The sequence below is a fragment of the Bemisia tabaci genome, chromosome 3 (genome assembly GCF_918797505.1).
Source record: "Bemisia tabaci chromosome 3, PGI_BMITA_v3".
Taxonomy (NCBI): domain Eukaryota; kingdom Metazoa; phylum Arthropoda; class Insecta; order Hemiptera; family Aleyrodidae; genus Bemisia; species Bemisia tabaci.
Window position 1 is genome coordinate 38930732 of NC_092795.1, and position 18820 is coordinate 38949551.

General features: G+C 41.9%; 1 long non-coding RNA gene across 3 annotated transcripts in view; it reads left to right on the forward strand.

Annotated features, from left to right (window-relative positions):
- LOC140224256 (uncharacterized) overlaps nucleotides 1-18820 on the forward strand; it is a 147185-nt gene that overhangs the window by 36594 nt on the left and 91771 nt on the right. The window contains exon 3 of one of the 3 annotated variants that reach the window (XR_011899556.1): nucleotides 8018-8340. The exons of the other annotated variants lie outside the window; for them this stretch is intronic. This is a non-coding gene — a long non-coding RNA (uncharacterized lncRNA). Of the gene's footprint in view, nucleotides 1-8017; nucleotides 8341-18820 lie in introns of those variants that run through there. 3 annotated transcript variants of the gene reach the window in all.

The window sequence follows — 18820 nt, forward strand, 5'->3', positions numbered from 1 at the left end:
TTTTAATAAAATTATGTGTGCTGAAAAGTTAAAAATAACTCCTCCACCCCGCGCTGTCGGCGACGAGAGCCGCGCTGTCACTTCGGCGCTCGTAAATCGATAATTTCAAGCGCTTCAGTTCTCTTTTTCCGCACTGTAGAAAATGATTGCACTGAGAGTAACGATAGTTTCAATACATTACGGGGTCAAGTGCATGTAACAGTGCGTTTCCTCTCTACTTTAATATACATAGACTGAAGTTACGTTTCGAACCTTCGCATGGTTAATTCTAACATCAGTCTCAAAACAAAGATCCTCTCTATGTTTTTAGCCGTAAGTTAAAATCTCATCGCTGCAGACCCAAGTTTTTCGTTTCCACTGTATCGATGCCAGAGCCTAAGTTATTTCTACCGTAAAAATACCTAAAGCTGTAATTGGACTACATTTTTCATTTAGGAACTACTACCTCTGGTCAATTTAAGAAACAACGTGTATGCGATTAGTTTTCCTAGGCAGACAGGTGATTTTCCACACGGAGAAAAAAACTTCGCACATGGGACCCGAAGTTGAGGTCATATGGATCTCTGAAGTTTTCTGATCACGCATCCGAAAACTTGAGATCAAGCTGCTGTAATTCGGGTCAGACATCGAGGCACTTCGGTAAGTTCCGGAGCACTTCAGACGTGTGACCCGAAGTACTTCAGATGTCTGACCCAAACTTCGGCAGCTGGACCTCAAGTTTTTAGATACGTGATCCGAAAACCTCAGAGATCCATATGACCTGAACTTCGGGTCCCACGCACGAAGTTGTTTTCTCCGTGCAGATGAGCCAGAAATGGTAGTATTTTATTGCAAAATGAAGATGAACTATGACCAGGAAAGGAGTTGGAACTTGGAATTAATCATAAGCTGTGTGAAAGCAATGATTTTTTTTTTCTTTATCATAACAATATTAAGTATCTTCTAAAAGTATCCAAACGTACATCACTGCGACTTCTGCATGACGGAAAGTCCTTCAATGGGCCTGTTGCATGCAAGAGATACAGCCGCGCGAATAGACTTTTTAGAGGTTAAATGACACGAAAATTACGATGGTCACATTAAAAAAGTCTGAAATACACTCCTTACTGCGCAATTTGCGTTGTTAGGAACGCGCTTTTTCAAATTTCCCGCGTCTGGGGGCAGTTTTCTAATCACCGGAAACGAGCAAACGGCGGGCTCGGTGATTTCCGGAAGATGCCGAGTCGTTGTTGTTGTTGTTATTTTTTCCTTCAGTTTGTTTACAAACCCAACGTGATCTCCTACAGTGGTCCATATACGCTTTATGCGGTAACCAAATCGATCAACTTTTAAATATCCAACGCAATCCTTCTACATTTCATTTCACGATGTCACGAGCTCCGATTTTTAGGTTATGTTGTCAGTTTTAGTTGACCGGAAATAGCCGCGAGTTGCCGTTAATTGTTTCCGTTAGAAAACTGCCCCCAGACGCGGGAAATTTGAAAAAGCGCGTTCCTAACAACACAAATTGCGCAGTAAGGAGTGTATTTCAGACTTTTTTAATGTGACCATCGTAATTTTCGTGTCATTTAACCTCTAAAAAGTCTATTCGCACGGCTGTATCTCTTGCATGCAACAGGCCCATTAAGTATCTCTCTTTCGATGAGACCGTCTAGCAGATAATAATCTCGTTGCTCGCAGCGACGGAATTTCGGCAACGCGGCGGACAGCGCAAGAACCGCATCTTTCGGAAATTGAATTTCCTGCGCCGCTCTCGCTAAAGGGCTTCTTGTTTTCTAATTTCAGGGGATTTACGGTGATTACCGTTACTATTTCAGGACGAGTGGAAGAGGGTGACAAGCAGAACCCGAGTGAATTGAGCTTTGAATATTTCGCACGCACTCTGTATTTGTCTCACAACAGCTTTGCGCCGAGGAACGCGTAGATCTAGACTTACTTATCATCTGCCACCATGCAGAAATTCTCGCAACGGCGAATTTAGTACGACTTTACGTATTTCTTTACTTCGATATCAAATCAACTTATTTCTGTCCTCGAGACATCGAGGGTGAAACTGCAAAACTGCTTATCTCGGTCGCGGTGTTTCGAAATTTCTGTTCCTATTTGGACCGTGTTTAGCAGAAAGGAACCAAGCTAAATTTAATTGGGCAATCTGATTTTGTACGAGAAAACGGCTGTGCAGATTTTTGTGCTAATTTAATCGAATTTTCTGTATATTACGAAGCAAATTCTTAAAATTTTCAAAAGAATCCGCGCTAAACGTTCCCTTGTAAAACATTAAATTTCTCAGTTAAATTTGACAATAGCTGTTGTGACTTGGTTCCTTTCTGCTAAACGTGGTCCATTTTATATCATAAAAGAAGACTGAACCAACATTATGACTTGAAATTTTCACAGAATACTCTTCATGAAGAGACAAAAAATCACTGAAATTCTCAAAAAAGACGTTCAGTAGCTTTCCATGCTGAGAATGAAGTACGACAGGAAGTCTGCAGCGCCGCAAACAGAGATACGCATCTCTGCAGATTCACCATCCATACTAAAGATCCGTTTTATCGGCTCAGTCCCAGGCAAGAAAGCTTGCAGACTTCGAAAGTTTCTAGTTCATCGTTGCCCGGATAAAAGAACGTATAACTCCATTAAAGAGTTGCAGAATTGTTAAAACGATACATTTTTTATTATAAGAATATGACTTTTCACTGTGTTTCCAAAATATTGCTGATTTTTGCGTCCAATCAAAAAGAGAGCCTACTCACAGTCAGAAATTTCCAACAGTTTTCGAGTAAAAATACGATTTGCGATCGGAAATTTGCTAACGTTTCAAATTAGTTACATTCTTCCTTCATCTGGGAAACTGCGAGTTTTTCCTTTTCCTCGCCTGAAGACTGCAAGCCCCCTTCGGTGGTTGAACCGCGGGATCGTCCAGGTGGGTAACTCTTCGGTTGTCAGATCACGTAAAAATTCGTTCTTTCCTTGTCGTGTTCGATGGTGTAAATTCCGATTTTCGCAGCATTCTGGCAACTCGGACGCGAATTTTCCGGGCATTTGATGCGTATGATTGATGCTGCTTCCGGGTGTCTCGCGGCTGCGGGGAGGTGATCCCGCCGTTGACGAGAGGGCTCAGGTCGCGGTTTCATAAACACGAAATAAATTGGATGACATATTTCAAAAAAACACTGATTCCTCGGCCTCTCCCCCCTCCCCCTCTACTGCCGGTACAGCCAACTTCTCCAAAGTTATTTTCCCGTATCTCGTCCGCTCGAGTATGAAGATGGATCGGGCGGAGAGTTTTAAATGTGCGGGCGCCGTGCGAATTCAGGGTTGCCGTTTTAGTCAATTAATAACTTTTTCCACAGCAAAATCCTTGCCCGAGACCACAATGTGTATCATGTGTGGTTTTAACTAAGAGACTGATTAAGCGGCTACTTCATTCGGTATAATATCGAATCCTTGGTTCAAATGTAAACAAACGCAACACCGAAAAAAAAGAGATGCTGATTTAACATTCTGGATGTAAAAAAGTGTGCGACAACTCACAAAATGCTGAATTAACCGCTACGACAGTTACTTTAGCAGTATCAAGATGTAAAACTAACACTGGGGCGGTTAATTCAGCGTTTTGTGAGTTGTTGCACCCTTTTTTACAACCAGAATGTTAAATCAGCATCCTTTTCTTTCGGTGAAAACCTTTTGGACGAGAGAAGTTATCGACATCAACCGCCAATTTGCAGTTTGGGTACACAGCGATTTTTTTGGCCTACTTTATGTTTTTTGGGTCGCTGAATCCGAATCTGAAGTTTCCGCACGCGTATCTGGTGAGCATTTTCCGCTATTTTGAAAAAATGGCCTAAAAAGGCCTTTTTTTGCGGTTTTTTTGATATAGCGGCTACGGATGAGGAAAAGTCCCGGATTTAGCTAATGTTTTGAATAGCTGACAAAATTTGGAAGAAAATGGTATATGAATATGCTAGGTTTGCTCAAAAATTGAGGAACCTCGGATCTCGGAACTTTGGAACGCTTCGGAACTTAGCTGACCGCGGCGAGCCGGATCACGCGTTAACGGGTGCGCCGCGAAAACGTGAATAGGCGCGATGTTCACGATGCTGTATCTTCCTCAATTTTTAAGCAAACCTAACATATGTATACACCATTTTCTTCCAAATTATGTCAGCTATTCAAAACATTAGCTAAATCCGGGACTTTTCCTCATCCGTAGCCGCTATATCAAAAAAACCGCAAAAAAAGGCCTTTTTAGGCCATTTTTTCAAAATAGCGGAAAATGCTCACCAGATACGCGTGCGGAAACTTCAGATTCGGATTCAGCGACCCAAAAAACATAAAGTAAGCCAAAAAAATCGCTGTGTACCCAAAATTCCAGGTAGCCTCATTTTTAGCTACCAGGCGCCTGGACTATTAAATGGTAAATTTTGGCAGTGGGCAAGTAATTTCACTTTATGTTGATTTGTCGTCTGCGTGCATCTTTAGAAGAGGAAATTTTGATCTCCAGTGAGCCGATGTGGTATCCTCTGATTCCCTTCAAGTATCAACCATTCTACATTCTACTCATTTTTGAGAGTTCTTATCGAGCACAGTGTGGCAACAGTGTCCAATTCATTTCAGCGCGACACAAGCGCATCCTACACCATCAGAAAATATGAACGAGCCTGTTCGCTCGATTTAATTGTCATTTTGTTTCGCCGTCTATTTTTTTCTTTTTTCCGGCCGCGTTCCTGGTTTGATTCATCTCCCACTATTAAGGCACCTTCCGATGCGGCCACGCGCCGTCTTTGGCCGCGAATTTGGCGCTCGGCCGTAGATTTTTAGGCCATTTTTCAAACAGCCCCCCTCCCCCCTCCCCCTTCCACTCCAGCACCTCTGGTGTGAAGTTGGATCTCGTCCTCTCATTTGGTCCCGGGCTTTTTTACCCCCTTCTCCTCCAAGATATTTTCACAGCTGCTTCGTGTGAAGTTATATTTTTAGTTAGGCTCTGTTTTTGTTTTACTAAGCTGCACATTAGTTTTTCGAATCCTGCCGGGCTGATGCACATATTCCTGTCAGCAGGTTCTTTTGGAGATGTTTTTGATGACTCCGGTGTTCGCTATTGAATCGGTATTCTCAAAGTGTTAGGGACGAAGCATTGATACAAAGTTCTTAGATGGACTCAAATCAGCTTGCTGAACTTACTCGATCATTGATAAATAACACTGCATAATATAATAGATTAACTATGCTTTTCCATCAGTCCCGAATTCCAGACCTAGGGTCAACAAGTAATTCGGTTAAATCTTAAATCTGCTTCGAGCAATTCTGTTGAATTGCGCCAAAATATTTCACACGTGTGCACAATCACGCTTCCTTTTCGAATATTCAATTTCGTCTCTAGTCAAAAGCGATCGTTGACGATAATTTCAGTCTTCACTTTTTCTACTTGGGTCCTGGGTAAGATCTCTTCAAATTCAAAATTTTAACTCTTCTTTGAACTGGCAACTTTGTCTTAATGATTATTTTGGAAGTTACCATCCATCAAATCCGACAATTTTGAGCATCATCTTTTTCAAATTTCAGGTTATATCCTCATAGGTGCTCCCTAACTTATATTTACCGTTATTTATCACCAGACGCTTGTTCTCTGGCGAGTCTATATAGTGCAGATCGGAACTCGACTTAAGCTGTCCACAACTTTTATGGCACTTTTGACTCTCCGAAATATAGCTTAATCACCCCGGAACCGTTTCTTGCATAATTCTTTTTTTAAAAATTCATATTTTCATCAGTTATTTATATGGATGTACAGAAACCCTTAATCATCGCATATTCTAGAGAATGAACACACATTATCCCATTATCAATTCTTTACAAATACCTAGTGTTCCAGTGTTCCTTCCAGTGTTTGCTTGCCCAACAAAGACATACATGTCTGCAGAGTCGTATTTTCAGTATTCCTAAGTCGCAAGCGGAGTTACGTCTTGCCTGAGTTCGAACGTCGCATATTGAACAGAAAACATTACGATGAATTTGAATGTTTGTATTCCGAGCCCTCAGCGCGAGTGATAGCTATAATTCCATCACGCGTAGGTATCCATAAAGCTACAAGATCCCGGTTTACCGAAATGAACCCTCGAGTGAATGTAATTTCCTCCGGATACTTTGTCAAGGCACCGGGCCCATGCTTATTTATGTTTCCAATTTTGACTTCCGAACCGCGGAAACACAAACAAATTCCCCCTGCCGGGGTCAACCGAGTGCAGCGAATTCGAGACACCCCCTCCCTTTGAGGAACAATCCAATAAAATGGAATAAATTATTTTCGAAAGGTCGGTAAACACGTGGAAACGCGAGGTGAGGGGGGAGGGAGGAACTCGTACAAAGTCAAGAAAGGGAAAAGAAAGGTAATTAAAGTTGCGGAAACAAATGTTTTGAAAGCTGGCTCTCGTGCCACGGCCCCCTCCCCCCGCCCGCCCGCGTTTGGAGCAGAATGGGAGGGGGGAGGGGGAGGCAAGGGTTGATGCCGAAATCGACGGGGGCCAAACCAACTGCACTCGTCTTGAAGGAGTTATCGTATCCGACTCGGGCTTTGATGCGGTGTTGTATGGTTCGAATATTCGGTATATTCCGATAACTTCTCAAAAGGACTTCGTTGTGTTTCTTTACTGATAGGCGTTTGCTGATCTCTCATCAAAAGCTGAAAAATAATCAACAGCGAATATTTTTTAAACAACACAGCCTCCTCTTCTTCGGACCTAATTTTGAGCATCAATTCAGGACTCCGAAGTTTCACACATGCAATTCGAAAGTTACAGATAGAAAAAGTGAGCGTAAAGTTTGAAAGCATTTTGTAACTTGGAAAAAGTAATGTATTGACATTCCATTTGCAATGTCAAAAACGTATATGATGTTAATTTTTTTTTTTTTTTGTTTTTTGTTTTTTTTTTTTGTTTTCGTAGAATCAGCTCTTTTTTTGGCTGTTCGCTGTTTTTATCGTCTCCTAAAAAATATCATTTTCTTCACTGGAAAAAAAACACATTGGATCTAGAGTCCAGACTCTTAAAAACATCTACAAGGAAAAATACTCTTGATTCAATCGGATTTTTGCTTGAATCAAGAACCAAGCGTCTTAATTTGAGCTGATTTCCTTTTGATTTAAGCTTAAATCTGATTGAATCAAGAGTATTTTTTCTTGTCAATGTTTTCAAGAGCCTGGACTCTAAATCCAATGCGTTTTTTTTTCTAGTATTGAGAAGGTTTGTTTTCGAACCGAGAGACTCAATTTGAGCCTCTCTCTCAGAAGAAAAATCCGTCTATTCGCGAACGATCTGACAGCAAGTTGAGCCCGAGACGGCTCTTGTGTGGGCGAGGGAAAGAGGAGGACGGCGTGAGGGGGTGGGGGAGGGGGTTGAAAGCAAACAGAGCAGAAAAGTGACAGGGACACGACAACTCGGTCGGATGTCGTCGCGTCGCGTCGGTGGCCGCGGGCGACGGAACAGAGGAGTCGGCCACGGCGCGGCGTCGCGACGCCCGACGAGGTGCGGAAGGGTTGCACGGGCGACGCGGGACGGGGATGAGGGATGATGGCTGGAAAATATGATGCAGACGCCGCGCCCAAGGGCAGCCGGGAAGGACCCCGCCAAGCGACGCCCGATAGCCGTCTCCAGAAATCTAGATTCGGCTCCGAGGGGCGAAACCTCAAATGTATCGTGAAACCATGTATTTCGGTTTTGATTTTCGCAGTTATTGTCCTATTTTACTTTTTTCGAGAATCGCTGATGTAATGGACCACCAGATAAGGTACGAATTTCAGCATTCTGATACGTTCTGATTCTTAAAACGGTTGGTAAAATTGTAAGATAATTTCGTCATGAAAGTTTCATTGGTGAGTAAATTATACTTAACATATATCATACTTCTGAAGGTCTCAACCTCAAGTCGATTCGAATCAAATTACGTACATTAAAATGATTTTTCCTGTGTTCGGTACGTGTACAGCTTAATAATTTATTTAATTTTTCTCTGATTTCAGTCGCAGTTTCATCAGGTAAGCCGTCTCATACTTTCATTCATTGAACTTGAACCAAGCCGGTAAGCTATCAAAAATGTTATATTCTTAATAAGTACCGAATATTATTTAAAATTGAACGGATTCCCTCTTCTGCTGTTGAAAAAGTGTTTCCAATCAAAAGTTCAATCGGGTAAAAAGCCCTTGGTCCATTTTAGTCTCATCTGTGAGAACACGTCCCGGATCATTGGATTTCAAGATAATCATGTAGTTGAGAGGAAAAATCCTTACGAATTAAAAAAAAGTAGCCAAGGTATCAAAAGGAATCTATTTTTATTGAGTCTTGCACCCGGTGGAATAAGGAAATCTGGATCGTCGGATTTCAGGATAATCATGCATAGTTCAGAGGAAAAATCCTTAGGAATGTGAAATATTAACGAAGGCATCAAAAGAAATCGATTTTGATTGAGTTTTGCACCCGGAGAAATAAGGAAGCCTTCCCGCGCTCTCGAGGAAAAATAAACCGGAAAATTCGTTAAAGCTATCTTCAGACCTTTGCGCTCCACTTATGCGTCACTAGCGCTCCACGCGTGGTATGAAATCTGCAGTCACTTCAGTCCAGAAATCAACAGCGCTTTCGGAAGCTTTTACATCTCATGGCCGTTCAATGGAGGACCTAACAAGCCGGAACTGCATGTTGGCACTTCCGGAAGCACGCAGAAAAGCGCGCCTTCCGGCTCCGGCTCGCCGGGACGTGAACTCCGGGTCGCGCCGGGATGAGCGCGTCTCGGACTGATTCTCGCGGGCTTTTTCCAGCTCGGGTTACAACACTGTCCCTCTCGGAGGAGAGAACTTTTTTAATATACCCGCAGAATAGCATCGCACGTGTTGTCAAGAGCTTTTTTAGGTGATTAAGAGGGATCGAAGATGTTGAGACGCCTGCCGCCTTCCTGTTGCCGCACTAACTAAGAATCTCCGAAATGTACACAGGAAAAAAAAACACATTCGATCTTGAGTCCTGACTCTTGAATACATTGACAAGAAAAAGTACTCTTGATTCAATCGGATTTTTGCTCGAATCAAAACGAAATCCGCTTGAATTAAGAGGCTTGGTTCTTGATTTAAGCTAAAATCCGATTGAATCAAGAGTATTTTTTCTTGTCGATGTTTTTAAGAGTCTGGACTCTAGATCCAATGCGTTTTTTCCCAGTGTATCAGGAATTAAGAATGTTTCTCCAAAAAGTCTGACAATCTTCAAGCTAAGAAAATGTTAAAAAGAAGCTCAAACTGAAATCATTTGCATCGAGTGTAGTATAATGAATCAAGTCATATCATACTCGAAGCGAGACTGAATGGTTTGAAGTTTTCAACCTTTGCCAGTTTAATGTTATATGTAGGTAAAGTTCAATGACTATGTTATATGAATCAGTGAGAACGAAAACACACTAACTCGGAAAAATGAAAATAATCAAGACACACACAAAACTGCGCAGTAGGTGAAGAAGTTAGTTTAAGAAAAAGATTTTTGCTGCCGAAGGACAAGTACTCATGGACTCTTAAAAGGTCAAAGTTGGAGCAGATGCACTTTCAATGACATTCATGTAAATCAACTGCCTTTAATGGTAATTGAGCATTTTCGTGTTACCGAGTTGATGTGTTTTCGTTCTCACTGATTCATATCTTCTTGACCATGAATTTTTGACAGGAAAAATGGGGTAGCTGATTGAACGGAAAACCACTCCTATTTAATTTTCCCTCTAAATGCAAGGTTCTATCCTGTTTCTTTAGTCCATTTCTTGTTCCCATCCGACTTGGACGTGTAGTTCATCGTAACCTAGTTCCTTTTTTTTTTTTTAAAATTAATCGGAGGCAAATCGGATACTAATATCTACTGCGTCGTTTTGGCTTAGCTTACAAAGTAGTAGAAAAAATTACGGAAAATATTTGTATCGTTGTCTTGTGGTTGAGTTTAGTACCAGGAGCGAACAATTGTAGAATAGCTATTCGTTTCGTCAGGCTTTAAATGATTACTATTGTTATAATGTGGAGTTCCCTAACATCAATAGAAGACAATCAGCCTAACAATCTAGTAACAGTTTCTTCGAAGTGTTGTTCTGTATCTTAACCAGAAATAACCACGAACCAACCAATCGCGGAGGAAAAACAGCTGAATTGTTCCTGCGTAACGCATTTCTCTTCCAACCCTCCTTCTTTAATTAAATTAGACATACATATATGAATCTATTTACCTGAGTACACTTCCCTTTACGAAGGGCATTTTATGATTTTGTCATTCGTGTTCTTGAACTGGATCTGCTTGGGCGGTTGCATACCACCTCTAATGAAGAGGTAACAGTGCTCACACCTGAATGCAGTCGTGAACTAGAAGTAGCATCCATTTAAAGTCGGTCATAAGCCTCCGAACAAGAACAAGTGCACCAAGAAAACTGCAACAAATTTTAGCGTTGCCAGATTAGTTCCCTTGCTGAACTACTAATCTGCCGTGCTAAGGAAAAACGCCGTATGAACTTTTGAGAGTTGCCAAATTTCCCGGATAAATCATTTATTTCTGAGGAAAGTTGTTCATATTTTTCCTCGCATTTTTCAGGTATTGTAGAAGAAATTTTGAACAAACTTATCTGGAAAAATTGCTGAAGAAAATTCGAAATTTTTCCAGTAAATTCGTTTTTTATCGAAGGAAGTGTGGCAACGTCTAAAGGCTCATACGACGTTCTTCCTTAGCAAGAGCACAGTAGAATTAAGTGAAATTGAGTATTTTCTCTTGGAGTTGGGCAGCACCGCGGACGCATGTCTGAAACTTGAGCGGCGCGCAGTGCCCGGTCTTCCGGTGACAGGACCATTATCCGGAGACGGAGACACAGATATTCCGCAATTACCGGCGGCGACTCCTCCGGAGCAATTAAAAAGATATTAACCTGGTCCGCATCGGCATCGCGTCGGTTTGTTTACGGCCGCCTTAATGACCATTGTTACAGGTCGCCGTCCGGCGACGCGCAAGCTGGCAAGCCTGAAGATGTGCCGAGAAAATGATCTGACAAAATGCTTTTAATTGGACGCACCATCGCACACTGAGCAAAAAGCTACGAGAGAGATACCCTGAAAGCTCTAAGTTTACGATAGCTTCATAGTTTTGCTCGAGTCTTCTCTTACTTTTACAGGGTGTCGAAAAGTCCGGAATTTCCGGAAAGTCCGGAAATAGTACTGATTTTTTAAGGGCGATCCGGAAGTATTGAAAAACCCGTGAATGTTAAGAAAAACTTTACCAAGAAAAATCTGACTAAGAGGTCTTTATATTAGTAATCACTGAGTAAATTTATTTTAGTTAAAATATGCGATGCGGATGTGTAAACAAAAACACTCAATCTTTTTTTCCACCCGCAATTGATTGTAATCGAAAGGGGAAAATTGAAAATTAAGGATATATTGAGAATAACTGTTTAAAGACATACACGTTAAAAACAACTTAGCGCTGAGCCGTAACACTCAAGGTAAAAAAAACCAACTACAGGCAGTTATGCTGAGCCCTACAGCTTTAAGATCTAGCATTTCTTGCTGATTTTTACTTCAGAAGCTTACTCGGATTTTCTTATGTTTTGCAGTTTAAGTCCATGTGATTCTGCATAACCTCAGCTGTGTCTCCATCGGGAAACAAATGCTCCCCGTTGTGCGCAGAAGCAGCCCTATCCAGCGCGGATCTGAAAATAATCGTTTTCATGGCGAAGTAATTGGTAGGCAGAATGCTCGGTGCCCGCCTCCCGCCACGGAAAAGTGATACTGTGCACGGGGCTCCAAGCTCAATCCTCGGTGAAAATAATTAATAAGGCTATCGTATAGTTGAAATTTGCTGATATCATTGTGATCAGCTTAACAACTGCTATAACCAGAGATCAATGACCCGTTTACCTTCTCCTTCTCGCTTATCTGCTTTCTAATTTTCTCGTCGTCCTCAAAACTTTCCACTTAGAATACAATGAATCCAGACTTAGTTTAGCATCTTTCACCTTCTGCACCGGTAGGTAAATTTTAATTCTGTATCATCTAATGATCAGGGTGTCTACAAGTCCGCAATTTCCGGAAAGTTCGGAAATAGTGCTGATTTTTTAAGGGCGGTTCGGAAGTACTGAAAAAGTGCGGAAATTCCGTTAGAAGGTCCGAAATTTTTCATTTTAGTTGCAATTCGAGAGAGAAATTCAAATTTGTGAAATTTTTCGAATTTCGTCAAATGGAGGTACTGAAAAAGTACTGAATTTTTCCGTTGAGGAGGTACTGAAATTTCTCGGGAATGTACTGAAAAAGCACTGTAAAAGTACTGATTTTTAGCCATCCTGCTTTAGTAGACGCCCTGATGATCTGCCGAGTATAGTAAAGATTGCAGCGCCTAAAAACGTCCAAAAGGCACTATCGCGTGAATATGGCCGCAGCTGAAATCGTTCATCGATTGGAACGCACGTGCACTCTGCCGTCTTACGGAAAACATCGTATGAACATTCGAGAGTTGCCAAATTTTCTCGTGTCAAAACATGAATTATTTTAGGAAAGGCATTCTCTCTTTTCCATGAAATTTTCAGCAGATATTCTGAATCAAATTTCGAAGAACAGTGTTTGAAAAATTTGAAGAAATTCATTCAAGATTTTCCCAGTAATTTCTTTTTTAAATGAAATTGGCAACGTTGTAAAGGATCATACGGCGTTTCTCCTTGCGAGCATTGCAAGAGCGGTCTCCGCATTTTATTTTATTTTTATTTTTTTGCGGGAGGGGATAGCTCGAAAACTTTTCGCCTCGGTGTCCCTTAACTCCCAAGGGACTATCCTTAAAAAAATTGCATTGCTGAGCCTCAAAGACCCCGCGATAACGAGGCTTTCGCGTCTGGGAGGGAAAAGGGGTCAGAGAGTGGTCATCGGGCGCGTAGAATTTCACTCGACTGCCTCGAAAAGGCACTGCTCGCCTGAAAAGCGACGGAAGGTTTCGGCTGATGAATAACAAGTATGCAAACCAATTTCAAGAAGAGAAACATGTTGGAGACCAACCGTGCGATCCCTCGCCCGTAATATGCAGTAAGGCTCTGTTTGAATCGTTGGTAAGACGTTGATCCCTCTTTCACCGGGTTTTGAATTTTATTCTCTCGTCATACTTTTTTTTATAGAGATATATTCATTTCTCTCGAATCAAGAATTTATTAAATCAAGTTTGATACACTGGAAAAAAAACACATTGGATCTAGAGTCCAGACTCTTGAAAACATTGACAGGAAAAAATACTCTTGATTCAATCGGATTTTTGCTCGAATCAAAACGAAATCCGCTTAAATTAAGAGGCTTGGTTCTTCATTTAAGCCAGATTCTGATTGAATCAAGAGTACTTTTTCTTGTCGATGTTTTTAAAAGTCTGGACTCTAGGAATTCGCATCTTATCAAAGGAAATATGGCAACGCCCGATGGTTCATACGGCGTTTTCCCTTAGCACAGCAGAAAAGGATCCCTCCGTATCCCTTTTTTCTTGTTTGTCTATAGCTTTATTTATAACTTTCAATAATCAGCCCGCTGGAATACGTGAGTAATTTACTCACCAACTCCTCTGAAACCACCAGCGAGACTCCTCTCAGACCTCCTCATTATCCCCGGTGAAAAAATTCGTTTCTGCAGGTGTAAATGTTCGCACGTTACCGGAATGTACAAGATATTCCGATGAAGATGCCGGACCCTCACTTGACAACAGGGACAGTGCCGACACGAGTGGTGGCTCGGAGAATCCCTTTACTCCTCGATCATGACGTCCCTTTGATGATGAGACTCTACTCACCTCCAACTCTCAGTCGAGTGGTCCTCGGCTTCCAACTTTTGAGACGTCTCCAACTCGTCCCGAGGGAACGCAACCCCTCCCGTGCCTTTCTCCTGTTTCTACCTTCCACCATCATCCTTTGGTGAAGCATCACGCAGTGCACTGTCGGCAGCATGTACCGCAGAAGCTTCAAGCGTGATTTTGTATCGTCCTCTCGCGTGTGGTAAACAAACTGAAATGTGAAATTGATTATGTTCAGAATCTAGAATGCGATGATATCAGATTGAATGGTTTCATTATGCGATTTTTCCTTTGAGTTGCTAGAAAAATCTCAGAAAATTTCGAAGGTGACACTGAAACGAACTTTTTGCATCGACATAACGATGTCTAAACAATATTTCTGCCAATCATTATTTCAACAGACCTTTAACCTATAGTTAGGTTTTCCTCAATTATTCGTCCTCAGCAGTGGATGATTTAATGATATTGTAAGAAATAAATGCCACTAATGGTACCAAAATGCAATATCCATGAGTTCATCTGAGACAAATTCAGAAAAGTAACTGACAAGGGTCAAAAACTGATCTCTCTCATGTGGACTACATTTTGCAGTAAGGAACTACTTTCAGACTCGTTTTAGAAACAACATATGTGCCGGTAGGTTTCCTATGCCGATAAATTGTAGCTACAAAGATAGAGGCCGCTTTTACAGCGCTCTTTGGCGCTCTGCGACTCCTAGCCGCCAAAGTCCCCTATCCTCTCGGAGCTCTTCAGGGAGTTAGTCTTCCCTCATTTCCTCTAAGACCCCCGGTGGAGAAGTTGCATGTGTGAGGAATTTGCGATTTGACTGTTGATTCATATGTAAAAGTTCGCGAGAAACACGATGGTGCCACTGGTTTTCTCTGAAATCAACTCCCAAGCTCAAAAAAATCTCTCAAGTTGATGCCAAAATGGAGGGGATATCCCACCCTACCCTGAGAGTCCACCTCTACATTAAGACAAACTCTCCATGCAAAAATACGGAGCAAATACATTGACAGGGCTGCCACTTTATTTGGGGACTCCAAAACTGAAAACACGGCAACCCTGCTAATGTCTTTGCTCCCTATGTTTGCATGGAGAGTTTGTTTTGATGTAGAGGTGGACTGTTAGGGTAGGGCGGGATATCCCCTCCATTTTGGCCTCGACTTGAGAGCTTTTTTTGAGTTTGGGAGTTGATTTCAGGGAAAACCAGTGGCACCATCGTGTTTCTCGCGAACTTTTACGTTAGAATCAACAGTCAAATCGCATATTCCTCACACATGCAACATCTCCATTGTAGTTCCTTATTATAAAATGTATTGCATTTTAGGCCGGATCCTAATTTGCCGTGCACTTGTAGAATTAAATCCGGAGTATAATCGGAAACAGTTTTAGTGTCAATCAGGGTTGGACCAACATTGGAAAGTAAATCATGAGCATCTGATTTAGGGAGAAATCTGTTGACTGATTCTCGAGAAAATGTTGCAACCCGAGGGATGTCGGAGCCCAGCTGCCGGCTTTGAGCGGAAAAGGGACCGGGGCCGCCGCGCCACCCCTGGTCCCACCTCGGAATCTGCGAGACACTGATAAAAGAGCCCCCCGAACACGGGGATGTAAATTACGTTGTAACCAGGGGTTGATGGATCTCGCCCCCTCCGCTCGGGCCGCGCACCCTCAGAATCGAGCTCACAAACAAGCTTTTTCGGAGGTGCGGGATTGTTTTAATAAAATTATGTGTGCTGAAAAGTTAAAAATAACTCCTCCACCCCGCGCTGTCGGCGACGAGAGCCGCGCTGTCACTTCGGCGCTGTAAATCGATAATTTTAAGCGCTCCAGTTCTCTTTTTCCGCACTGTAGAAAATGATTGCACTGTAAAGTAGCGAAAGTTGCAATACATTACGGGGTTAAGTGCATTTAACCGTGCGTCTCCTCTCCACCTTAAAATACATAGGCTGAAGCCACGTTTTAAGCCTTCGCATGGTTAATTGGACGTATTTCTATCAAACGGAACTATGTGCATTAAGACATGAGCCCTGCGACCTATAAGAATATATGCATGACAGGGCTCTCGTCATAATGCTTATAGCTTCGTTTGATAGAAGTACGTCCAATGTTAACATCAGTCTCAAGACAAAGGTCTCCTTTATGTTTTTAGCTGTAGTTATAATGCCACTCCACTGTTGCGGTACCGACATTTTTCGTTCCCGTTGTATCGATGCCAGATTGACGTTATTTATACCATTAAAATACCTATAACTGTGATAAGACCTCATTTTTCGAGGAACCACTGATTCTTGTCCATTTAAGAAACAACGTATGTGCGATTAGTTTTCCTAGGCAGACAAGTGATTTTACAGTTGAGCCAGGCAGTCCCTTCTTGCAAAATTAAGTCCAATTGAATCAGTGAGAACGACAACACACCAACTCAGAAAAATGGCAATAATCAAGACACACACAAAACTGCACAGTAGATGAAGAAATTAGTCTAAGAAGAAAACTTGTGGTGCCGAAATACAAGCACTCAAGGACATTTTAAAGTTTCAAGTTGGAACAGATGCGCTAACTTCAATGGCCTTTATAAAAATTGACTGTCTTTAATGAAAATTGAGCATTTTTTAGTTACTTAGTTGGTGTGTTTTCGATCTCACTGATTCGATTAAGACCAGGAAAGTAGGTGTGACTTGGAAAGCTCATAAGCTGTGTGAAAGCAACGATTTTATATTCTCCATCATAACAGCATTATGTTTTTTCCGAAGGTATCGAAAAGTACATCACTGCGACTTCTGCATGACGAAAAGTCCTTCAAGGTAGTCTCTTCTCTTCCGATGAGACCGTCTAGCAGATAATAATCTCGTTGCTCGCCGCGACGGAATTTCGGCAACGCGGCGGACAGCGCAAGAACCGCATCTTTCGGAAATTGAATTTCCTGCGCCGCTCTCGCTAAAGGGCTTCTTGTTTTCTAATTTCAGGGGATTTACGGTGATTACCGTTACTATTTCAGGACGAGTGGAAGAGGGTGACAAGCAGAACCCGGGTGAATTGAGCTTTGAATATTTCGCACGCACTCTGTATTTGTCTCACAACAGCTTTGCGCCGAGGAACACGTAGATCTAGACTTACTTATCATCTGCCACCATGCAGAAATTCTCGCAACGGCGAATTTAGTACGACTTTACGTATTTCTTTACTTCAACTCAACTTATTTCTGTCCTCGAGACATCGAGGGTGAAACTGCAAAAATGCGTATCTCGGTCGCGGTGTTTCGAAATTTCTGTTCCTATTTGGACCGTGTTTAGCACAAAGAACCAAGCTAAATTTAATTGGGCAATCTTTTTACGTGAAAACGGCTGTGCAGATTTTTGTGCTAATTTAATCGAATTTTCCGTATATTACGAAGCAAATTTCTTAAAATTTTCAAAAGAATCCGCGCTAAACGTTCCCTTGTAAAACTTTAAATTTCTCAGTTAAATTTGACAATAGCTGTTGTGACTTGGTTCCTTTCTGCTAAACGTGGCTCATTTTATATCTTAGAAGAAGACGAAACCAACATTATGACTTAAAATTGTCACAGAATACTCTTCATGAAGAGACGAAAAATCACTGAAATTCTCAAAAAAGGACGTTCAGTAGCTTTCCATGCAGAGAATAAAGTATGGCAGAAAGTCGGTAAGACTGCAAACAGAGATACCCATCTCTGCAGATTCACCATCCGTACTAAAGATCCGTTTTTTCGGCGTGGTCCCAGGCAAGATAGCTTGCAGGCTTTGAAAAATTCTAGTTCATCGTTGCCCGGATAAAAGAACGTATAACTCCATTCAAGAGTCGCAGAATTGTTAAAACGGTACATTTTTTAATTATAAGAATATGACTTTTCACTGTCTTTCCAAAATGTTGCTGATTTTTGCGTGCAATCAGAAGGAGAGCCTGAAATTCATAGTCAGAAATTTCCAACAGTTTCCGAGCAAAAATACAATTTGCGATTGGAAATTTCCCAACGTTTAAAATTAGTTACGTTCTTTCTTCATCCGGGAAACTGCGAGTTTTTCCTTTTCCTCGCCTGAGGACTGCAATCCCCCTTCGGTGGTTGAACCGCGGATCGTCCAGGTGGGTAACTCTTCAGTTGTCAAATCACGTAAAAATTCGTTTTTTTCCTGTCGTGTTCGATGGTATAAATTCTGATTTTCACCACTTTCTGGCAACTCGGACGCGAATTTTCCGGGCATTTGATGCGTATGATTGATGCTGCTCCCGGGTGTCTCGCGGCTGCGGGGAGGTGATCCCGCCGCTGACGAGAGGGCTCAGGTCGCGGTTTCATAAACACGAAATAAATTGGATGACATATTTCAAAAAACACTGATTCCTCGGCCTCCCCCTCCCCTCTTCCGCCGGTACAGCCAACTTCTCCAAAGTTATTTTCCCGTATCTCGTCCGCTCGAGTATGAAGATGGATCGGGCGGAGAGTTTTAAATGTGCGGGCGCCGTGCGAATTCAGGGTTGCCGTTTTAGTCAATTAATAACTTTTTCCGCAGCAAAATCCTTGCCCGAGACCACAATAGACCGTATTCGATAACGGTCCGATGTATTGTTTGGTTCAAAACAATAGAACATAACCTCAAACCGAACTGTAAGGATTTAAGTTGGAAAAGCTGAAAATGAGAAATTTCCTGACAATTTCACTTTGCATCGGCAATTGGTACTCAAAGGAATGAAAAATCTGTTAGAAAAGACCCGTTCTCTCAGATTTCTGAATTTACTTTTGAGGCTATGTTTATGTTTTGAAGTAATCGATATCGATGCAATGTCACCCGTTTGATGTATCGAATACGATCTATGTGCCTGCAGTGTGTCATTGCGGTTCTAACCAAGAGACTGATAAAGCGGCTACTTTATTCGATATAATATCGAATCCTTGGTTCAAATGTAAACAAACGCAGGACCTTTTGGACGAGAGAAGTTATCGACATCAACCGCCAATTTGCAGATTTTCCAGCGCAATCAGTATAGGC